The sequence below is a fragment of the Triticum aestivum genome, chromosome 7D (assembly GCF_018294505.1).
Source record: "Triticum aestivum cultivar Chinese Spring chromosome 7D, IWGSC CS RefSeq v2.1, whole genome shotgun sequence".
Taxonomy (NCBI): domain Eukaryota; kingdom Viridiplantae; phylum Streptophyta; class Magnoliopsida; order Poales; family Poaceae; genus Triticum; species Triticum aestivum.
In genome coordinates this window covers 436,917,535-436,924,598 of record NC_057814.1, presented here as the reverse complement: position 1 = coordinate 436,924,598, position 7,064 = coordinate 436,917,535, and the positions used below count along the sequence as shown (strand labels likewise).

The 7,064-nt window shown below is 41.8% G+C and overlaps 1 long non-coding RNA gene across 1 annotated transcript; it reads left to right on the top strand.

The window, feature by feature from the left end:
• Positions 1-5,580: 5,580 nt before the first annotated feature.
• On the top strand, positions 5,581-6,757 carry LOC123169721 (uncharacterized). The gene is made up of 2 exons (XR_006484928.1): positions 5,581-6,315; positions 6,421-6,757. It is a non-coding gene; the product is annotated as an uncharacterized lncRNA (long non-coding RNA).
• Positions 6,758-7,064: the final 307 nt, after the last annotated feature.

Here is a 7,064-nt window from a genome sequence, read left to right as displayed (position 1 = left end):
TGATTCCACTCTGATTTACTGTGGATTCTGATTTGCCTTCTGCTATCCGTGCTATCTTGACGATTAGCTATTGAAGTCAGCTCAAATATTTGCACAAGCGAGATGTGACCCACCTTAGGGCGTCCATATGGTTGGTTGTTTTCTTTTTCATAATGAACTGCACGCTTCCGAAAACTGGGTTTTGCCACACCTACTCTATTGAACGGTAGTAATTCAGTTAAGTGCTTACTAGGTTGGCTCGTTTTTTGTTACCCTATTGAATGGCGATGAGGATTCAGACATGGATGATGTAGTCTCTGAGGACGAGTGCCCAACACCGGTTTGTTGGCTCGTGATTGGCCATATTCATACTTAGAAGGAATATGGCGATTTTTTGTTCTACAAGAACAGGAGGAACGCGTGGGATCTTGCGCAGTGTTTAGAATTGAGATTGAGAGAGACAGAGACAATCGAATGGAATAAATCAGTGTATACTTTATTGATGATGTTATCACATATATATAAAGTTTGAGGGGATGCCACTAGAGAGGTGTCTGTACAGAGAGACGCCTATCCAGCGAACCAGGGATTAATCCCTTAATTAATCCTAACACTCCTCCTAATCACTGCTTTATTTCTTGAAAGGCTCCTTAAAAAACCCTGTGCGAAAAATGTGAGGAGTATAGTCTTTGATATATTGCCAAAACTCCTTCAAACCCGGTGGGAAAAATAAGGAGAAAGTGATGCAACATATAATGGTTATTGTCTATTTTAACTTAATACGAGAAAACTCATAGAGTTTAGAGGACAATAAATATGTCGTATATACTTTCTTAAAAACCCCGGTGGGAAAAACAGAAAATATGACATATGGTCTTGTGTTGATATTACCTCACTAAAAACCTTTATGAGAACCTATAAAGTAAACTCATAAAGGGAAAAAGAGTATAATATGATGCTTTTAACAGGAATAATTCAGGAAGATACCCCCCCCCCCCCCCCCGATTCTTGCATATTCCGAAGTCGTCATATACCAATTCCATGAACACATTTCTGGAAGATAGAAGTTGGTAGAGACCTGGTGAACAAATCAGTCGCATGATTTGACTTGCAAGATATGCAATATAGTGATATTGCTTATTACGTAACATGTTTGCATCCGGGCAACACAAGAAACATTATCATTGAGATAATGGTTGGTGGATGTAGCCACGAGGTCTGTTTCGAAGACTTCATGAGAGGGCTACCACACCTAGTAGGAACACTAAGCTTGTCTACGATCTGACATTGTGGGGATCTGATCGATGTATCCAATAATATCGGTGTTCACATTTCTGTGAAACTGAAAAACCAGGACAAGATGTTTGATGCCTTGGAGATATCGAAAGATATTCTTGAGTACCAACCAATTGTGTTTGGTGGAACCAATGGCATTATGGAACATTGAGTCCCAATATCTCATTTCCGTCACCTCTTGGTCTAAATAGATCTTTCTCTACGTCTAGAGAATGAACTACCATGGGAGTTATGGATGGATAAGATTTGTCCACAATGAATTTCTCCAATATATTATGGATATAGACAACATGGTATACCATAATGTATGAATGAAGGTGCTCAATTTGTAATAACGAGCGACATTTTGGTTTACCCAAATCCTTCATTTTAAATTCCGTCATTTAGATGATTACATGTGTCGTTATTGCAGACACACAAACATGGATAATCATCATTGTATGAGTAATCCTTGTGTATAAGGAACTCACTAAGTCGGTTGTACCATATATACCGATAACAATAAGTCGTATGGTGACTTACTGATTTTTACACAATGTATGTTGCATTTTGCATTTCATTTAGAAGTGAGATTCCATCAGGAATCAATCATATATGTCTGAATCTAGTGATCCACATGTATATGTAATCACTACATCTATCAACTGCACAGATAGATGATTTTGTACCGCCAATGATACAAGTTATCGGAATGAGATTCCACCTCTGGAGAATAGTTGGGTATCTGCGTGAACCCTTGTGCTACAATACTTGCTCTTTGTTTCACCACCTCGTTGTTCTCATTTTTGTTTCCAGAAGGAAACTAGTATAGGTATTGCTTATGAATACCTTCCCATTATTGAGCAAGATCATTTCTACCTAGATTATACCCTTTGCTTGAGTTCAGTCTGAGTGTTGTTCACACTTTGCCATGGCCATGGTCTTTAGATCTGAATCATTCGAAAGGTTTTGCAATCTAGTTGAGAAATGTATGTTGACAATTGTAGACTTTTGGTTATATGTTTCTCCAAAATCTATATATCAATATAGAGTTGATGGAAATATCGTTACCCATGGTGACTGCTCGCGATTTCCCAATGCGGCTGAGTCGGGTATTCCGATGACCCGGTCATTGTGTGCACTATGACCTGGGTTGGTGGAGGTTTCCCATCCACTGGGTGTATACTACCCATTAGGTGTCTGCCAATGTGAAGTTGACTTGCATTTACTGATTCACAGGCCTTGATATCCTTGCTTGCGAGAAGCTGAATCCTGATGTACTTCTGCCATACATCTCCCCCTGTTGCTTTGAACGGGGAGTGGAGTGGATTTTGTTGGTACCTCCACTCTTTCAGGCGTACTTTTGCAGGATTGTAGGATTGTGTGACACCTTTATAGTCAGTAAATGAATCTGGCAGGTTATTTGCAATATGTTGCAAATCTTCTGAACGCATGGTTCAGCTCTTTGAGTACGTGGATATGAGGCAGAAATTTGTTGAACATTCCACTAATTTCCTGGCATTCTTTATGGTACTTGAATTCTCCCCCTAATGCCTGGAAATATTCCTCATTGAATCAACATACTGGCCTTGAATAACTCCCCACGTGAGGGGCTTGAGGTATTGACGGTAATACAATTATTCCTCACATAGATCCCAACTATATATTGAGGGGCCAATGATGTATGTCGGGGTGGTGATATCGGTGTGTAACCGAATTACCGTAGATAGGAAATACTTGGTAGATTTCCACGTATCAAAGACAGAGGGGAATAATATTATGCAGTTTGGTCATGAGCGTGTAAAACTACATGACTCCAACGTAAAGTTGGTAATTTGCAATTCTAGAGTAAAGATAATGCAATGAGCTTGATTCTACCAAACCATTTTGAGTCTAGACATTAGGACAAATTGCTAAACTTCAATCTGAGGGCCATAGAGAAAGGCACTCAAGGAGAATTCTGCAATGCTATCCATACAATTTTCTTGAAATCGATGTCAGGATAATGAGCCAATGGTTTTGTGTGAATAAAGCACACACTTAAGACCATCATGTAGATATGTCTTTTAGAACCACGGAATACCTGAATAGTCTAGTCAATGGATGGGAAGGGCCACTTACCTCAACTTGATGCATTTAAGGAGTCTGAGTGGTTCAGCTTAGACTTTAAGGTGTGCGAGCCTTAAAATTAGCTTCCTTGTGTCACTTGTAGTGCACATAAAATCCAAATGTTGTTAGAATTTAGCATCATAATAATCATAAATTATTGGAATTGCTGATAGTTTCGGTTTCAATCCAATGTCTCGATGACCAAGGCGAGTATGCCAAGTTTGTCATATACAAGACATTCTGGAAAACTATCTTGGATGCAACATGTGGTATGGGCTTTGTAGTATGTGTAGTGCAATCTAGATGATACATAGAGAATGTGCTTGCCGTATTCATTGCATATGGTAAAGAGAAGTTATTTCTCTTTGTTATCATCATAAGTTTCGCTATGGAAACTATTTTGACGGATACCTCCATAGTTTAGTAGGGTACGAGTTAAACGTGGGAAGCAATAAAGCATCCCGATGTTACTCGAGTACCCAGAGGGATAGTAATTATGACTCGAGTTGAGCCAAAAAATACCTCATCGCGTCTAGCAATTTTAAAATATCTCCTTTCTCTCAATGAGTGGAAACATTGGACTTCCCTGAGTATAGAGTTTGTGGTGCATATGTCCACAAGGCACATATCATTTTTCATCGGATTGACTCCCGTAGAAATCTATATATAAACATGAAGATTCTCAATATAAAAATCACTGTCATATATATAGAATACATACAAATGTATTTGTACCAAAGTGCTGATACAATACATTGTGATATACAATATATGATGACGACAATACTTATGTTGTTGTCACAACATAGTAAATGGACATTAATTATATTGACCACTCAGGAGATTGAAAGACTATTCATAGTCTCCAAACATGTCGGTTGAGGCATATCAACCATCACATTCTCCGTGCCCATAGGGTCCCGTCACAGCTGGTGATGTCGGATTGAAGGTTGAAGTAAGATTCAAACCTTTGCCCTTGAGGTTCATTGTATCCCAGGAATTGCTGATACAGAATAACCAGATGCTGAGATATGAATCTAATGCCTTATGATATATAAGACACAATTTTTCTGTTAGTGCTGTGATCCTGACCAGAGGTGAATCCAGGATTGCACACATTATCCCACGAGACACAAGAGCAATCAAGATGTCCATGGCCCAGATAGGGCGGTGGTGGCCATTGAGGGCGAATGCCTCAAACTCTATAGCCATATGTTACCTCTATGGATAAACCAGAGATAATTAATTTACAGCCAGTAAATTAAAGACCATCATGATTAGTGTTGTAATGAACTTAGCAAAATCAAAGGAAATTTCAACAAGTTGGCTTGAAACCTTAGTGTGAATCTCAAATTGTTAAGTATGGCATGTTGTAGATAATCTCCAAAAGAAATTTTGGAGTAGATCTAGCCGTATTAGCGGAGTATAAGATACTCACACTTCGAATGCCTTATGTCATAACTTAATTAAAATGCATGGGAGAGCACATTGGCAATCATAATGTCAAAATGACAAAATGTAGGCGTAAATAGTAGGTGTAGATAAATCTACACTCTACCTCATGATCCCAAAACATCAATTTGAGGAAATCACCTTGAATTTTGCATCTGTATTTGCAAGAAATTGAAAATCTCAATTGCAAATAGACGTATTATTCTCGACATGTGTTTAACATGGAAATAGATACATCATAGAAATATTCCAGAATACCTCGTACTCAACGGAAAAACAGTACTGCAGAGGTACTGAATTTATCTTTGCAAGAGATTAAAAATCTCTATTGCGAATGGACGTAATTAATCTCAACACGTGATAAACGTGGAAATGTTTTACATCAACTTAAGATCTGGAATACATCCCGGTACTCAACAGAAAATACTACTAATGTAGTGAATAATAATGATGTTGCAAACTTGATGCTCAAGTGAAAAACTTGAATTGTATAGACCTCAAATTAAAATGAGATGATCTTGTATCAAGTTGTAAGATAATTCAGCGAGGTGAATTAATAATTTGCGAGAGAAAACTGATCTCAATCGCAATAAGATTGTTTTGCAAGAAAATAATAATTCTCAATCGCAAATCTATATTATTGTGCGAGAAAACTTAATCTCAATCGCAGAACAATGTCATTGTACCGGTAAAGAACATGTTATAGGTCAAGCAAATAACAGCCACATATTTCTGGAATTTCAAAACTCTACAGAAAATGGGCTAATAGCAGATCTATACATGTCTTAAACGTCACAAATGCTAATGAATAGCAAATGATGTAAGACACAAGTTTTGGCCTATTCCGAAAATAGGTAAAGCCACTAGGGCTATATCGCAAAACTCGTGAAGAGATAAGGGATAGGAACTCTGAACGTCCCCAATGATTTCCACCGAGACGCAGCCCAGCTTCTCCATGCCGCCGTGGCCATGTGCTGCTGCCGCCGCATAGGGGGGGGGGGGGCGGCTGCACCGTGCACTGTCGGCAGTTGGTCCAGGCCGCGACACCACCCGCCGGGAGATAGTGGTCGAGGGCATCGCCTCGCCGTTGTCATGGTCTGCGACTTCGCCGAGGTTGCCGCCTGCGCGTGCAGGTTGCGGTCCTCGGGCACTCTGCGCCGGAGGACGTCGGCATGCCGCGCATCGGAAATCGAGGCCGAGCAGAGCGTCGAGGGGGCGCCAACGCACCGCGTGCTGAGGAGCGCCGAGCGGTTGACGGCGAGCGTCACCGCGCCACACGTCGGGGCTGCCGTTGCCCTGCGCGTCTCCACGTGATGGAGGCAGGGAGTCGGGGTCAAGCGCCTGAGGGCCCGCCACCGTTTCCGACGCCAGAGGCCAAGCCGGTGGTGCCGGTGTTCCAGTCCATCATGGGGCCGAGGCCAGACGAAGCCGATGCCATCCTCATTGACGTTCTTGATGGCCTGATGGCGACAAGCGCCACCACCAAGTCCAGAGACGATGGTAATTAAGTGAGGAATTTTACCTTTCCTTGATTCGTTCTCGAATTTTTTCGGATCGATGAACGCCAATGCCCCTGTTCTTCGTTCTCTTGTTCATTCCCTGTAGGGTATCGCTCTCAAAGAGGCAGTTAGAAATCGAGAGATTTCTGTCGTGACCGTGCACGGGGCGAGGCTGCCGCTTGGAAGCGCTTGCGCCGGGCTGATGGCCGCCGCGGTAGCGGGCGCCACCACGCCAAACCGAGGGCTGCGGTGGTTGAACTCGCGAGCGAGCGAGGTCGTAGCCAGGCGCCGATAGAATTGCTCCGCCGGGAGCGTGCTGATAACGTGTTTAGAATTGAGATTGAGAGAGACAGAGACAATCGAATGGAATAAATCAGTGTATACTTTATTGATGATGTGATCACATATATATACAGTTTGAGGGGATGCCACTAGAGACTGTACAGAGAGACGCCTGTCCAGCGAACCGACGCGACAGTTGCCAAAGCAACTGCTGCGGTTAGATAAAGCAGGGATTAATCCCTTAATTAATCCTAACATGCAGGATGTCAAGTTTAGATCCCTCGGTGATAATATGTGTACTATGCAACTTACATGTCTTGGGGACTGGGTTAAAGTAATGGAAGGAGGGCCGTGGCCCTTCCGCGGTAATCCAGTGCCCACGGCTCCGTATGATGGTTTCTCAAAGCCATCGACGATTGATGTGCATAGTTTCAAAATTTGGGTCCAAATTCATGATTTGCCGGATGG